Below are 16,453 nucleotides of genomic sequence, written 5' to 3' on the forward strand. Positions count from 1 at the left end.
CAAGCAACTATTCCACTGATTATACATGATTATATACAGGGGAACCGACGCCAACGCCATGAAGGGACACGCCCGATTGTGGGGGCGTGGACACTTTGAACGATTGCCAGAGGGAAACCGCACAGTAGTTTATAAGGGAGGATTGCCCCTAAATAATACTCCCTCTGTAAAGAAATATAAGGGCTTTTAGATCACACCGATGGAATAGGAATTAGTTAAAATCCTAACAAATACAACTGATACAAGATAGGGGTACACTAACACAAACTCAATCGGATGCAAAACGGAGATGACACCGCGCTGGCGATTACTATGCCTAACACAGACCATATGTATCCTCCGGTGTCCCGCCTCCGATGCTATGCTTTGTTCTGCTCGGCCTCTCGCCGGAGCCGAGAGCACTGGGAACTGTGACGTAAACGGATGGCTCCAATTGATACGAGGCATGTCCTCCGGTAGGCCGCCTCTGCGACACAGCCGTCAGCCACTGCGACTGACGCTCGGACGTGCTCACCATACTCCCCTCGACATTAGTACTTGTCATCGATTTGCCCATGCTATCACCACCGTCCCAGGCCGCCCATTCAGGCGGGGGCCACATGAACCTTGGTTTCATGAGAGGCACCTCGGGCGGCGGCGCCGACTTGGCGATGACCTGCACCACCTCGGGCATGGTTGGGCGGTCCGCCGGGTTCGGGCTGCTGCACGCCAAGCCCAGGAGGAGCATGCGTTCGGCGTTACCGCCAGCGTGCAGGTTGTCCTCGTCCAGAGAAGAACTAGCGATCAGCGCTGCATCAACGCACTCCATTAGCCTACCCTTGCCGTGGAGACGCCACACTCTATCCCTGATTTGGATGTCGTCCTCATCCTCCGCCCATCGGATCAGCGCCCGCTGGCCCGTGACGACCTCGAGGATGAGCACCCCGAGAGCGTAGATGTCAGTCTGTCGCGTCGCCTTGCTGCCCGTTGTGACCGCCGCCTCTGGGGAAGAGATGCAGGTCCAAACTGCCATTGGTCATGAACTCGAACACAAGCAGTGGCTCTCCTTTATTGTAAGACCAACCTGAAACACATGCACATTTATGCATGTAGCATGAAAAATAGTCTTTGCGGCTTTGCATTACTGTACAAGTACTTAGATACATTGCAACCCAGAGATCACACACACACACACACACACACACACACACACACACATGTGCGCGCGCACGCACACACACACTAGAGTGCCACACAATATAAATCCTAAAATTCCAAAAAATGAAGAAAAAAAGTTCAGGAATATCCATGGAAATCAGAAAATGTAATGATGTTCCATGCATTCTAAATAATCATATCTGTGTTTTCTCTCATTTCTTGCTTTAATTTCCAGAAAAATTATGGTATTATTTCTAAATTTTTATTTATGTTTTCATTAGTCAAATTCTGTATTTTGATCTAGCTTTTCTGGAATATTTTTTATTTTCGTACTTCATAACTTTTAAAATATAAATTTTGGTAAATATTAAACTGACTTAAAATGAATTCTTCAACATTTAATGAAAGTTAAAAGTCAAATGTGTCTGCTTTTACAGTTTAGGGACCAAAAGTGAACTTGACCAACAGTTGAGGTTCAAAAGTAGATTATTCTTGATAAACAGGGCGATCGGTAAAATAGTGCAGCCAACAAATAAAGAATATGTCTAGCCATCATTTCCTGATTTTTCTTCATCTTAAAATCATAGTGAACCCGTGGATGAAACAATGTGACTTTTGAATGAAATGGACCCCTCAATCGTGTAGTGGCCGGGCACTTCAGAATTTTTTTGACCCTTTGGTAAATAACATCCAAATAATCATTATCAATAGCATTAGTTTCCCAATGACTTGGTGATCAGAATGATGTGGTCTTTCCAATCGACCCAAGAATACCGTAAGATATGTTGAATTGTAAATATCAGCCAAATTCTTGAATATTTAATATTTACATGTTTTGTTGGATGTTTTCATCCAAAGGATATACGGTTTCATACAATTAAAATTATATTTTATATGCCCGCAAGAAAACAATTATATATTATATTTAGCAAATACACAATTTCCTAGAGAGCATGCATATAAACTTCTCTAACTCAGATTATTGATGTATGTGATATATTTATTTAATTAACACAAAAGGATATCCTTAGATTCGTCACAAAAAATACTTTATAATGCACAATTTCATAATTTTGTACTACCACATAGGTACAAAGATAGTTGTTGAACAAACATATTAAGCACCATGTCATTGCAATATGTAGAAATGTTAAAGAAGATCAGCGATTTGGTTGGCAACCTGATGAGTAGAACACATTGGTGAAAGAGTTAAGGGAGTGCCACTGATACATAATTATTTCTAAGTCCAGTTCTGCCAAGTCTAGGTCGACTGAGACTTCATTATTTCTCAGTCTGATGCTATATCCTTTTGATCATGCAATGAGATTAGTACTTTTTTCTCTTTTTACTTCTTATATACTACTCCCTCCGTACCGTAATATAAGTCTTCCTAGAAATTTCAACTTAGAAGACTTATATTTAGAAACAGAGGAAGTTTGTCATTTTATTTTGTATGTAGTCTATATTCGAATATCTAAAAAGACTTATATTTAGGAACGGAGGAAGTATGTTATTTGACTGAGACCTAGCCACACCCTTCTAAGTTGATGAATTATGATCAATGGGTTGCGGTGTCAAAAATAATGTACACATCTTCCAAAAATAGAGAATGTAACACATAATCATCATACATACTTACCGATGAGGGGGACGATGTTCTTGTGGCGCAGCCGGTTGATGATGCTGACCTCGGCGAGGAAGTCGTCATAGCAGTGGTTTCGCACATCCCGCGTGAACCTCTTGACGGCCACCTCTATCCGCTCCTTCTTGGAAGCTGCTGCTGGGAGCGTGCACCTGTACACGGTTCCAAACCCACCTCCTCCGAGCTTCCTGGCTTCGTTGAAGTTGCCGGTGGCCTTCTTGATGTCCGCAAATTCCACCTTGCTGGGCACCCCGGGGAGGCGCTCCATGGATTTGGCGAGCTGGTTCAGGTCCTTGTGCCACCGCCGGTACCTCGAGTTGAAGTAGCATGCCAGGCCGACGGCCAGCAAGGCGGTGGCAGATACGGATCCGAGGACGGAGCACAGGATGGTCACCTTTACATTCCTTGATGAGTTCCTTGACAAGAAGCCTTGGCCGTTGTCAGCCTGGTCGTTGTCGATGTCGTAGAAAGGGAGGCCCTCGATCGTGGCGTTCCAGCGAACTCGAGAGCTGCGTACTTGCTCCGCCGTAGAGAGAAGGCCGAAAAGGACGGACGGGCCAAAGCTGGTAATGTTCAGGGGCACCTCAGCTATGTTGTTGTCAGGCTTGGGATTGGCTTCAACACCCGCGTAGACCGACAAGCTGCGCGTCGCACGGTTGTAGTCGATCCACACGGCGTAGCTGTTTGGGACAGCCGCCGCTAGGGGATCGATATTGATATCGACAACTATTATGCGACCATAGTTCTCCGCCGTTGTGAAGTTAGACAGCATACCGATCCTGACAGAGACGGAGCTGCCGGAGACGGAGTCGCTCCCGAATGTAGGGTTGGAGAGGTCGAGCGCGCCAACATGTCCGGCCAACTTCATCACTGCGGTGGTGTCTGGCCAGAAAGGGAGGATGAGGAAGGTGAGGCCACCCCGGCTCTGGCTGCGTAGTGGCTGATAGACGATGGTGGTGCTGAACGACGCCTCGATCGTCGACCTCCAGCCCGTCGGGGCGAATATGCCACAGTCCAATCCCATGACCGATGGTGGACAACACTCGGGCGTCCTTCACGTCAGAGTCGGAGAGGTTGGGAGAGACGGAGGCATTCCCATGGTCGACCTGGAGCAGTTGGCGGTTGGCATGGTCATGGCTCATGGGTGTAATTGGTGTAGGAGAAGAACATGGTCGATAGGAGGAGGATGCCGTAGAGACATGGTATGAGTATGACAAGATGCTTCAGCGGGATGGCCATCACTTGCTTCGCCCGGTCTAGCTAGCTAGCAAAGCTGCCACTGTCCGCCTCACAGTCTCACACACTCTCATGCATCTTACCAACTAAGATATATACACTACTAGTGGCCAGTGCGACTCTGAGAAGGCGGGTCCTGTTACCCCACACGCTTGAGTCTTCACAGAAGTTATTTCGTTAACGTTCAATTATGGCACTCTACAGGGGCGGACCCAGAAAAAAAGTTGAGAGGGCGCAAAAATATATGGCCATATTCATGAATTAACAAGGCGATTCTCCATATAAACTAAAACCTAGGCAAAATCACTTCATTCTCCATGAGATAACCACATTCATAGCAAATTGAAAAATATAACAATTTGAAATAAAATGACTTACATCAGTATTTCAATATCTTCTTCTGAAGCTGCCAAAGAGAACATTGACACATTGTTTAACAATCCAACCTACAACCTGGAAGAAAAAAACCCGTTGTCAAATGTAGGGAGAATGAATACTTTGAAGAATGCCTTTATAAAATTGAAAAAGGGCTTTAGCACATTACCTTTCATTTCATCTCATGACGGTTTTCACCTCATGAAAACGTGTAACTATCACATTAGATTTTTTTTTTTGCAATTCTTTTTTGACAAAGCAAATACGACTATGGTTCATACCAGTTAGCACTAAAATGTCGATTGATCTTCACATTTGTGCATGGCTTCAACTTTTTAGGACGACGCCGATGAGGCCCTCACATCAAGTACTTTCTTCTTATATCCTCGTGTTGATTGGGATTGTAATATGCAATCCTCTTCCTTTCTCTTTGTGTGTCCTCTTCCTTTTAGATTGATGCATTGGAAGCTTGTTCAAATCAACTAGTTTTCAGGCATCTTGGAGATTGTTGGTTTTTGGAATAACCTCTCCATTACATTCCCAGCAACTTTTAAGTGCTAAAACGCAAAACATTGAATGAACATGTCAAGTTGAGCATCATACATGAAGGTGAAGTGTGCAGAAAACTAGGAAGAATAGATTATTCAAATGAAATTTTGAGTGTGTCAGTCTAGACTAAAATTGGAACTGAAATTTACATCTTACGAGATAATTGTGTGAACTGACCAGTCATCTAAATCTGAAAATTATACACATAAATTGATTATACTAATTAATATGGTTTGTACATAGAAACTGCAAACAAAAAAAGATTGAAAAGAAAGAACCCTAGTGATCTACGTAGTATATATATACGGCTTACTTGATGTCAATTAAAACGCTAGAATTGCAGATTTGGTGTTGAGTCCGTGTTGCGGCGGCGACTCGCAAGCACGAGAGATGGGCGACGGCAAGTCGTTGATGGCCGGCGGCGAGCCGATGACTGCGTGAAGCCGCGATCGCTTGAATGACAATTTCGACGTGGATGCCGTGTCGTGCGTTTTTACTTTCAGTCATTATGTGCGTGCGTCGACTTGGGCCGCACTGATCGATCGAATAATGCAATCGTAGGTTCTGGCTCGCGCGTAGGCTGTTTCTTGGTCGTGGGCTGCTTCTAGCCTTCTACAGATTTAAAATATTTATGGGCTTTTCAAAATAAACAAGAAATTGGGCTGAGCGGGGGCAAAGTAATGGGCCAAGTTGGGGCACGCGTAGCTTGACAGGATCGATCCAAGCGTGCGAACAAAAATCGAGTGGGGGCAGCTGCCCCCACATCCATCAACGTGCGTCCGCCCCTGGCACTCTAGAACGGAACAAATCACAAAGTTTCTTTGTAGCAGTGTATGACTTTCCACCACAAGTTTTCTTTTTTGGGCTGAACTGCGAGCTGCCGCAGACGCTTCCATCTTCAAAATCTTCAGATCTCCAGCACGTTTTCACCCTCTTTGATCCGACGAAGACGGACTGCGCAGTCTTCAAACCTTCTAGCAACTAGTGCTCGATACGCCGAATCGACCTGACCGTGAAGTTCCCAAGTTTTTTCAGCTTCCAAGCCCAGCTGTCCATTGGGAATCCTGCAGATAGTTCTACATCTGGAGGAACGAAGTTTCCTTCTATCATTAATGATAAAGTGTTCCCTGCTTTATATTATAAAGCAATACTTTGAGCATACAAACGACCATACAACAAAGAAAAATAAAAGATACAAGACACCGGAAGAGCCACCAATGAGCGTCGAAAGCAACAAGCGCAAGCCTGAGCATTGAGGTCCTTGACGAACACGATCCTGCACACGTCACGGCAAAGAAAGGGTAGCGACCCGCAGCTGGAGGATTCCAACCGGACGCCGGGGAGTTTCCTTCCAACATTCTCTGGCCTATGCTTGTTCCAGTGTCCATATGCATCGATCCTCTTCATACACCCTAGACACTTTGGCTTGCGGCAGGAACGGGACGAGTGGTTTACTTTTAAGCACAGGTTTCCAGAGATTCAGGGGTCGTCACAAACCTTGGTTGACGCACCGTCGCCCTCTCGTTTGGTCGTGCCCAATTTCAGTGCTTCGCCCACGCCAAGTGGACTATATATGAGTTAGGTTTCTTTCCCACTGTCATAAAATCTCCATCATGCATGTAACTATCGACTCCATCCCTCCATCCAAGCAATTGCCCACGGTGCGTACGTACGTATGCTTCCACGTCACCTGTACGTTGAGCTCCAGCACAAGGTCAACGGCCGGTCTCCCCAGCAATTAGAGCATTTCATTCCCCAGTTCATACTAGTCTGAACATGGCAAGCCCCGTCTATCTCTATCATTCCCTGTGTGTGAAGCTACTCGTACTGTTTGATGGGCCACCAATGTCGACTCACCATGCGCGGCCCCACGCATCCAGTACGTTGTCGTCAATCAGCGACTCGAGTAGCGCCGGCCGCCGAGGTTGCGAGATAATTCAATATTATGCCCTATTTAACACTGCTAAATTGTTTCTTCCCTATCTATGAACGAGTCTAAATTTTATGCCTTTTATGACACTTTTGTTCATTTTGAACATAAATGACACCTGAAAAGACTCTTTTGCTCCTCATGTGGTATGTTTGTGTGTGCGTGCTGCTGCCACTAGTAGAAAAAAGATCAAATGTGAAGCACATTAGTGCCGGTTTGATTTAGCCGGCCGCTCTCATTAGTACCAGTTCGTGGCGAACCTTTAGCACCGGTTCATGCCATGAACCGGTACTAAAGTGAGTGATGGCAGGATGTTGTCAGTCTGGGGGCCCTCCAGCACCTTTAGTACCGGTTTGTGTTACGAACCAGTACTAATGGTCGTCCTATATAAACCCTTCGTCCCACCGAGCTCACTCTGTTCTTCCCCTTTCCCCTCTCCTCCTCTGTTCTTCCCCTCTTCCTCGAGCTCATCACACATTTTGTCCAAAATTTATCAAGATTTGAAGGCCCCCATCCGTTCAAATGATCATAAAGGTTAGCAACTTTGTCCTTTCATCTCTCATTGCTAGATTAGCTCTTGCAATGTTTTGTATAGTGATTAATTTGTGAGTTTAGTAATTTGAGAGGAATTATATGTGCTAGTATTTGATTTATATGCAATTTGAGGTCAAAAATAACACTTAATTTGCATATGTAGGTGTGGTTTACTTGCTGCCTTCTAAATCTCCGTCGTAACCACCGTTGATCGCCCGCACCGTCGAGTCGCCGGCACCACCTTGTGATGAGGCTCTTGTTCATGAATGTTTTACATTACCAAATTGATGTTTGTGTGATTTGGATATATACTTACTCGTATAATTATCTTACCCGTACGTTGTTTGTTATACATAGTGCCATGGTTTTGATATCTGTCCCCGTCGGCCCTCGTCCTTGTTATGATTCGGATGTGGTATATTCTCTTTTAAAACTAATTGTTGCATTTCGTGTTTATGACAAATTATGCCCATCAAGTTGACATAGATATTTTTATCTAGGAGGTATGTGAACCGGAAATTCCAACCGATCCTATTGTCGAGAGGTTAAATTTAGTTGAAAGAGAAAGCGAGTATTTGAAAGAAAAAATGAAAAGAATTGAGGGGGAAAGATGGAATTGGAGTTGCATGTTGCCGATGTCCTCGATGATCACAAGATCAAGATGGAGAAAATGCGCTTGAAGATTAGAAAGATTAGAAAATATGCCATTGACAGTGAGGCTTGGTATCATTATGCTGTTGGATCAATTGTTACCTTAGTTGCAATCTTGATCGCATTTGTTGTTGCATTTAAATGCTTTAGCTAGAGAGTTATTTGTTTGTTGCATTTAAGTGTTGTATGAACTTGTATTAATTTGGTCTTTTCAGTGTTGTGTAATGAAGATGACCAACAATGGATGTATGATGACCGATACTCTCCCGAGTTCATTAATGGCGTGCATACTTTTCTGCTTGCCACTGAGGCAAACAAGCAGCGGATGGTTTTATGCCTTGTCCATGTGCTGGCTGTAAGAATGGTCACAATTACTGTATGTCAAGAACCATCCACGTCCACCTATTTGAGTCCGGTTTCATGCCCCACTATAATGTTTGCACCAAGCACGGAGAAAGAGGGGTTATGATGGAAGACAATGAAGAAGAAGAGGACGACGATAACTATCTTGGCCATGGGTTCCCTGAATAAGATGATACAACAATGGGGAAAGAAGCTGAGCCGGCAATGCGGGAAGAAGCTGAAGAAGAGGCATCAGATGAGCCCACTGATGATCTAGGTCAGTCCATTGCCGATGCAAAGAGAAACTGTGCAAGTGATTTGGAGAAGAAGAAGTTGCAGCGCATGTTAGAGGATCACAAGAAATTGTTGTAACCGAATTGCGAAGCTGACAAAACAAAGTTGGGCACCGCATTGGAATTGTTGCAATAGAAGGTAGAGAATGGTGTATCTGACAAGGGATTTGAAAAGTTGCTGGTAATAAATAAAGAGTATGCTTCCAAAGGACAACGAATTGCCCAAGAGTATGTATGAAGCAAAGAAGGTTGTCTGACCTCTAGGGTTAGAGGTGTAGAAGATACATGCATGCTCTAATGACTGCATCCTCTACCGCTGTGAGTACGAGGATTTGAACGCTTGCCCGGTATGCGGTGCATTGCATTATAAGATCAGTCGTGATGACCCTGGTAATATTGAGGGCGAGCGCCCCAGGAAGAAGATTCCTGCTAAGGTGATGTGGTATGTGATGAAGCTATGTACCTAGGGTAGGGTCATGGACCTGTCCAAGATACCCTCCCCAAGGACATCTCTAGAAGAAACCACCTTTCAGTCGACCTGGAAACGTTCCACTCGACGGACTCAAAGCCACTCGACCATGAAGCCATCCACTCGACAACCACGAGACCTAATGTCACTCGGCAGGGAAACGGTCAGTCATTAAGCAGCTTTTATGGCCATCATGGCACTTTATTAGTAGTGTCACCAGTAATGCCTAACCTTAATGTACTTTAAACCCTACATAAGTGAGGGCCGGAGGGGTCTGGCGGACTCTATATAAGCCACCCCCTCCTCAGTGTAAAGGGTTCGCACCCCTGTAACTCATACACACATAATACCAGTCGACCGCCTCTGGGCTCCGAGACGTAGGGCTGTTACTTCCTCCGAGAAGGGCCTGAACTCGTAAACCCCTTGTGTATACAACTATTCCATAGTTAGGATCTTGCCTCTCCATACCTACCCCCCTTTCTACTATCAGACTTAGAACCACGACAGTTGGCGCCCACCGTGGGGCCGGTGTCTTAGCGACTTATTGGAGAAGTTGCGATTTTTCCGATCTCCTTCATCATGGTTTCAGACGGAGTTCTGGTTGAGGGCCGCGAGATCCGTCTCGGCGCGCTCACGTTCGTCGCCGACGAGTCCGCTTGGCTTCAGGAGGCTCCACTCGACATCGACGCGCTCCCAGTTCGCGGAGCAACGCACTTTCGCGTGTGCGTCCGTGGCGTCCTTCTACGGCAACCGTAGACCCCGTATCGGTCGGTCCCTGTGTCGTCCTCCCTCCCTGTTTCCCGCCGGCGCAAGCGCTCCGGTCGGTCGAGGCTTCAGCGGTGGGTGAGGCACGCGGTGGCTTGTCAGTCGGCCACCCCCAAGTCGCGGCAATCGAGCCCGATGAATCTCTCTACGGCCTGTTCGACCTGTCGACTGGCTCCACAGAGACTGCATCCGAGTGCGACAGCAGTGATCCCGCGGCGGAGGTTCTGATGGTCGATGGACCACGCAGTCCTCCCGGATTCCCCCGCGCCGATGGAGGCGACGACGGAGGCGATCCGTCGCATGTCCATGAGGAATATCTCCCCGAGCCCCTCACTTCGCTGCAGAGGGAAGATCTTCGCCGCCGGAACATGGATGCGCTGCACACTCCTATCGTTGGAGAAACCCCCGAGGCTCGGGCCTTAGAGGATGTGCGCTTGGCTAACTTAGCTGAGCGCACTCGACTGGAGAACCTTCAGCGAGCACTCGATGAGCGTGCGCGGGAATGGGTTCCGGCATCCAGTCGACGTAAACTCTTTCTAGTACCGACTCAGGTATATCAAACTCCGATTCAGAATTTAGCGGCTGCAGCCCATATAGCAGAGTCGATTCAGCCTTCCCAGTCAGAGGCTGGCAGAGGCTTGTTACAGATCAGAGATTTAATCCGGGCAGCAGGAGATCAAAATTCAGCTGTATCGCAGTCGCGCAATAGGATTCACAGCAGATCTGTAGCTGCAAATACAGTTCAGTCGGCCCATAGCCCTAGATCGCCCCCGAGGCGTGAGGAGCGTGGAGACCGGCGTGATTAGTACAAGAACCGTGAGCAGTATGATCACCGAATTGATCGCGATGATCAACGTCGAGTGCCCACCCCTCCCCCAAGGGGTGGATCGTACGCGCCTCGACAACAGGATGATAGACGCCATCACAGTGTTGGGCGAAGGATTCCAGTCGACCCCAGGGAACCAGGCTTTGATGCGAGATCCATTATCATTCAAGGTTTGGTCGACAGGGACAGAGCTCACCGGGAAGGTCATGACAGAGATGTACCCACCAGCAGCAGAGTACACATCTCAGGACCAGAGTGCTTCAGCAGAACCATGAGGGCCGCGGTGATTCCTCCCAACTTCAGGTTGGCGACTGGAGTCAGTAAGTTCACTGGCGAGTCCAAACCCGACACTTGGCTTGAAGACTACCGAGTGGCAGTTCAGATTGGCGGCGGCAATCATGAAGTGGCCATGAAACACCTGCCTCTTATGTTGGAGGGCTCGACCAGAGCATGGTTGAATCAGCTAGCACCCAACAGCATTTACACTTGGGAAGATCTTGCCCGAGTGTTTGTCACAACATTTGAAGGAACTTGCAAGCGGCCAGCAGGGTTGACAGAGCTGCAATCTTGTGTGCAGAAGTCGAATGAAACTTTGAGAGATTACATCCAGAGATGGATCACGTTGCATCACATGGTAGAGAATGTATCTGATCACCAGGCAGTCTGTGCCTTCAAGGAAGGTGTTAGGTACAGAGAGCTAACTTGAAATTTGGTCGAACCGGAGACATGACTCTGAGTCAAATGATGGAGATTGCCACCAAGTATGCCAATGGTGAAGAAGAGGATTGGCTCCGGAGTGGCAAGCACAAGTCAGTCGCCCACGAAACCGGAGGAGGGAACTCCAGTCGGAAGCAGAAGCTGAAAGCTGAGCCAGCTGCTCTCGGAGAAGCCCTGGCCATGACTCAAGGAAAGTTTAAAGGGAAACCCAAAGGGTCTTGGAACCCTGAGAAGGTGAAGGACAAGGAAGGAAATGATGTGATGGATTTGCCGTGCCACATCCACACGAAGAAATACGAGGAGGGTAACTTCATTTACCCGAAACATACCACTCGGCAGTGTTGGCTCTTGATCCAGCAATTTCAGGGGAAACAAACCAAAGATAAGGAAAAGGAGTCAGACAAAGTTGAGGACAAAGAGTATAGTGATGAAGGATATCCCCACGTCAATTCCACCCTGATGATTTTTGCTGATGTTGAAAGCAAAAGTCGATTGAAAGTTATCAACCTTGAAGTGAGTATGGTCGCTCCGGCGACACCCAGTTATCTGAAATGGTCTCAGACTGCCATCACATTCGACCAGTCCGATCATCCAACACACATAGCCACCCTTGGGAGGCAAGCTTTGGTAGTCGACCCAGTCATCGAATGCACTCGACTGACTAAGGTTATGATGGATGGTGGTAGCGGCCTAAATATATTATATGCAGAGACGCTGAAAGGGATGGGCATTCCGATGTCCAGGCTTAGTACCAGCAACCTGAGCTTCCATGGAGTCATTCCTGGAAAGAAGGCTGAGTCACTCGGCCAAATTGCTCTTGATGTGGTTTTCGGCGATTCCAAGCATTACCGCAAAGAAAAGTTGACATTTGAAGTTGTAGATTTCTAGAGTGCGTATCACGCTATTTTGGGCAGGCCAGCTTATGCACGTTTCATGGCTCGACCATGTTATGTGTACCTCAAATTGAAGATGCTTGGTCCTAAAGGTGTGATCACTATTACTTGCAATCGGAAGAAGGCGGAAGAGTGCTTCCAGAAAGGCTCAAAGATCGCCGATGCTCAGATGGTAGTGGTGGAGCTGCAGGAATACCAGAAAACTGCAGACCCGAGTGATTTGTTGCGAGCCAAGAAGCCCGCTACAGAATCGGCATTTCAGTCGTCCGGTGAGACAAAACCGATTCACATTCACCCGACCGACCCCAATGCTGCTCCGACTCATATCTCCACAACACTCGACTCCAAATAAGAACAAGCGCTCATCTAGTTCCTCCGTGAGAACTGGGACATCTTTGCATGGAAGCCTTCTGACATGCCGGGTGTTCCCAGGGGGCTGGCTGAGCATCGTCTACGAGTCGACTCAAAAGTATAACCTGTCAAAGAACATCTGCGACGGTCCGCCATCGAGAAAAGGAAGGCCATTGACGAGGAGGTGGCTCGACTCTTAGCAGTGGAGTTCATCCGAGAGATTTACCACTTCGAGTGGCCAGCCAATGTTGTCATGGTCCCCAAAAAGGACAAGTCACTTCGCATGTGCATCGACTTCAAACATATCAATCGGGCCTGCCCGAAAGATCATTTTCCTCTCCCCCGCATCGACCAAATAGTCGACTCGACTGCGGGGTGTGAGCGCCTGTCTTTTTTAGACGCCTATTCCGATTACCATCAGACCCGTCTATATGGACCCGACGGGATCAAAACAGCTTTCATCACTCCATTCGGGTATTTCTGTTACGTCACCATGCCATTCGGTCTCAAGAATGCCGGAGCCACGTTCATGAGGATGATTCAGAAGTGTTTGCTCACTCAAATCAGTCGGAATGTGGAAGCATACATGGATGATATTGTGGTCAAGTCACGGAAAGGTTCCGACCTACTGACTAACCTTGCTGAGACATTTGCCAACCTCAGGAGGTATGATATCAAGCTTAATCCATCAAAGTGCACATTCGGAGTTCCTGGCGGAAAGTTACTCGGTTTTCTCGTTTCCGAACAAGGAATCGACGCCAATCCAGAAAAAGTTGGTGCTATACTCCGAATGAAACGTCATGTACGTGTGCACGATGTCTAGAAGCTTACTGGTTGCTTGGCCGCTTTAAGTCGATTCATCTCTCGTCTCGGTGAGAAGGCATTGCCTCTTTACCGACTGATGAAGAAGTCAGACAAGTTCGAGTGGACTCCTGAAGCTGATGCAGCATTTGCAGAGCTAAAAGCCCTACTTTCCACCCAGCCGGTGCTTGCTGCCCCAATCAGCGAAGAGCCTTTGTTGCTTTACATTGCAGCCACGGGACAAGTCGTCAGTACAGTACTTACGGTCGAGCGGGAAGAAGAAGGAAAAGCCTTTAAAGTTCAGCACCCAGTATACTATGTTTCTGAAGTTTTGACCCCATCAAAGCAAAGATACCCTCATTATCAAAAGCTTGTATATGGGATTTATATGACCACGAAGAAGGTTTCTCATTACTTCTCTGACCATTCCATTATAGTCGTTAGCGACGCTCCATTGTTAGAGATTTTGCACAACAGAGATGCAACCGGTCGAGTGGCAAAATGGGCGATTGAACTCCTTCCCCTAGATATCAAGTTTGAGGCAAAGAAAGCCACCAACTCCCAAGCAATAGCGGATTTCATTGCCGAGTGGACTAAGCAGCAACTGCTGACTCAAATTCACTCAGAGCACTGGACCATGTTCTTTGATGGTTCTAAGATGCTGAATGGTTTCGGTGCTGGTGTAGTGTTGGTGTCCCCCCGAGGAGATAAGCTAAGATATGTGCTCCAGATCCACTTTGATTCATCCAATAATGAAGCAGAATACGAAGCACTCCTGTATGGGTTGCGTATGGCCATTTCACTCGGCGTCCATCGCCTCATGGTCTATGGTGACTCAGATTTGGTAGTTAATCAAGTGATGAAGGAGTGGGACATCAGAAGTCCAGCCATGACTGGTTACTGCCATGCAGTAAGAAAGTTGGAGAAGAAATTCGAGGGGTTAGAGCTTCATCATATACCCCGACTGAAAAATCAAGCGGCTGATGATTTGGCAAAAATAGGTTCCAAGAGAGAAGCCATTCCTAGTAATGTGTTTTTGGAACACATCCAGACACCATCAGTCCAAGAGGATCCTTTCACCGAAGAAGCCCCGCAGCCAAAAAGTGCCACGGATCCGACTGAAGTTGAAGTTCCAGCTGTGGTTGACCTGGTCATGGAAGTTTTGGTCGTCACTCCCGACTGGACGGTGCCGTACATCGCGTATAACCTAAGAAAAGAGCTCCCAGAGAATGAAGAAGAGGCTCGACAGATCGTCCGTTGATCCAAAGCCTTTACTGTGATAAAGGGACAGTTGTACAGAGAAAGCGCGACTGGAGTCGGTCAGAAATGTATAACACTAGAAGAAGGTCTGATAATTCTTGATGATATCCACTCGGGACCTGTGGTCATCATGCTTCCTCCCGGGCCATTGTGGCTAAAGCATACCGAGCAGGGTTTTACTGGCCAAGAGCGAATGAAATGCCGAAGGAGATAGTCGACAAGTGCGAGGGATGTCAGTTCTATTCCAATATGTCGCACAAACCCGCCTCGGCCTTGAAGACAATTCCACTCGTCTGGCCCTTTGCTGTTTGGGGACTAGATATGGTTGGACCACTGAGAACTGGCAGGAGCGGCTTCACCCATGTACTTGTGGCAGTCGACAAGTTCACTAAGTGGATTGAAGCTAAGCCTATTAAGAATCTTGATGCCAGCACTGCTATCAGCTTCATCAAAGAGTTGATATTCAGATATGGAGTTCCGCACAACATCATCACTGATAATGGTTCAAACTTCGATTCCGACCAATTCAGAGCCTTTTGTGCTTCTCAAGGCATGCGAGTCGACTACGCTTCTGTCGCCCAACCCCAGTTGAATGGACAAGCAGAAAGGGCAAACGGCCTGATTCTCAAAGGACTAAAACCCCGGTTGATGCGTGATCTCAAGCACGCAACAGGCACGTGGGTCGACGAACTTCCTTTAGTTCTTTGGGGATTGAGGACCACTCCTAATCAGTCGACTGGGCGAACTCCATTCTTTCTGTTCTATGGGGCTGAAGCAGTTCTCCCGAGTGACCTGCTTCACAACGCACCCCGAGTCGAGCTCTACTCTGAAAATGAAGCAGAACAAGCCCGGCAGGACGCAGTCGACCTCCTAGAAGAAGAAAGAGAGATGGCTATGATCCGATCGACCATCTATCAGCAAGACTTGCGTCGATTCCACGCCAGAAATGTGAAGAGTCGAGCCTTTCAAGAAGGAGACTTGGTCCTCCGAGTGGATCAACAGAAACCGCACAAGCTCGCTCCTACTTGGGAAGGCCCCTTCATCGTCACCAAAGTTCTCCACAATGGAGCGTACCGTCTTTACAATGTTGATCGCCAGATTGATGAGCCACGAGCTTGGAATGCGGAGCTGCTCCGCCCCTTTTATACTTAAGTACTCACTCGGGTGAGATGTAATAAAAAGTACCTTTGTAGTTTGTTTATCAAAGACAAGAGTGTTATAATTTTCCCAGTGATTATTGTTGCTTTTGTTTACGTGAGAAATCCCCCAGTGGGTGGCTTAGCTGTGAATCCGTTTCGCCTAAGTTTGTAAAAAACAAAATCCCTGCCGAGAGACAAGCAAGCCTCTCACTCGGGGGCTTAGCTGCGAACCGTTTCGCCTAAGTATTTGAAAATCCTACCGAGTGGAGAGCAAACCTCCCACTCGGGGGCTTAACCCAGTCCAGTACTCGCCTAAGTATTTAGAAATCCTACCGAGTGGAGAACAACCATCCCACTCGGGGGCTTAGCTGTAGTCCAGTACTCGCCTAAGTATTCAGAAATCCTACCGAGTGGAGAGCAACCCTCCCACTCGGGGGCTTAGCTGCAGTCTAGTACTCGCCTAAGTATTCAGAAATCCTACCGAGTGAAGAGCAACCCTCCCACTTGGGGGCTTAGCTGCAGTCTAGTACTCGCCTAAGTATT

General features: G+C 47.3%; 1 pseudogene; it reads right to left on the reverse strand.

The window, feature by feature from the left end:
* Window positions 1-316: 316 nt before the first annotated feature.
* LOC119339465 lies at window positions 317-3,921 on the reverse strand (annotated as a pseudogene).
* Window positions 3,922-16,453: the final 12,532 nt, after the last annotated feature.

This window comes from Triticum dicoccoides, chromosome 7B (assembly GCF_002162155.2).
Source record: "Triticum dicoccoides isolate Atlit2015 ecotype Zavitan chromosome 7B, WEW_v2.0, whole genome shotgun sequence".
Taxonomy (NCBI): Eukaryota; Viridiplantae; Streptophyta; class Magnoliopsida; order Poales; family Poaceae; genus Triticum; species Triticum dicoccoides.